The sequence below is a fragment of the Pinus tabuliformis genome, chromosome X (assembly GCF_031772625.1).
Source record: "Pinus tabuliformis cultivar Carrire ecotype Pingquan chromosome X, CPIR1, whole genome shotgun sequence".
NCBI lineage: Eukaryota > Viridiplantae > Streptophyta > Pinopsida > Pinales > Pinaceae > Pinus > Pinus tabuliformis.
Genome location: NC_142308.1, coordinates 1,253,867,857 through 1,253,869,108, shown reverse-complemented (window position 1 = coordinate 1,253,869,108; position 1,252 = coordinate 1,253,867,857).

The following is a 1,252-nucleotide window of genomic DNA, read 5'->3' as shown; positions in this document are numbered from 1 at the left end:
CTTTGTTGGCAGGGACGAAACTGAAATCGCTTCCCTGGGTACGACAAATATTTGCATTCCCTTTGTTATGTGGGTGATGGAAGTGTGGGTTGAAGATATCTCACCTTGGCAAATCCACTGTATGAATTTCATTATAAACAACCTTGCGACTCCAATGTCTGAATATTAATTGTAAACACTCTGATGAATCCACTATCAAGACATGGAGGAGAAGATAGAAGAGATGGAGAGGTTAATAAATAACTTCTTTTATAGACTGGAAAAACTGGAGTTAGAAAGTATAAACCAATAGAACTTCCAGGCTTCTAATCCATGTTTAAATCCCCAATACAGAAGGCCTCCCCTACAGATATTGTAAGGGGAGAAGAAATAACAACAAGATCACACTCATCCTCCACTATATATAGAATATGATCCAGAGAAACAGACACCAAATGCAAATAAAGTTCAGGGGAACTTATGTTCCTCTTTCTCTGATAAAGAACAAGAACTCAGAGCATATGAAGAAGAGGAGGAGGGTATTGATGCAACGTTGAATGATGACGATATCAATGATTACTGTAAACAATTCATTGATCTCATGCAGGCTCATCTGCACAAGAAGTACTATATCAGGTTATCCGAAAAGAGATCGAGAGGGAAAGATTAAAAAAAGGTACTCCTTCCTCAGAGCCTCCTAAGCTAATTGATAAGGGAAAGGGTCCTTTAGATCCCAATTTCCTTAAGCCTGAATCCCTCAAAGAAGATAATTTACCCTTCCCTCTAGGCCCATCTAGGATAAAGAAAAAAAGACAAGTAGTGTTAGTGGCTGCCCCAACCAAGAAGATATTGGTCAACAGACTATTTAAGAAAATAAGTCAGCTGTAATTTTCTCTCATATAGTCCATGATCCAGTAGTTGAATACATGGAATATTTCTTTGGCCTGCAAAAATATTCCCCAATTCCAAGCCCAATTAGAAGGTTCATGGAGGATATTAAAAGAGTTGAGCATCAACAATCAAGTTGGGGGCACATATCAAAATTTTTGTCAGAAATATTTTCAGGGTGCACACTTGTTTTGATTTTTGAGTTCCAAAAACATGGAGGCATTAGGTCCAGCACCCAAATGTTGACCTGGTACCATTGAAGGGTTGAAATCACTTAGGTGAATTGATGCCTAATACATAAGTAGGAGTTATATATAAATAAGCTCATTTGCTGAGCATTTATTTTTCAGTTGTTAGAATTTACTTTTCTACATTTTAGTTTGAT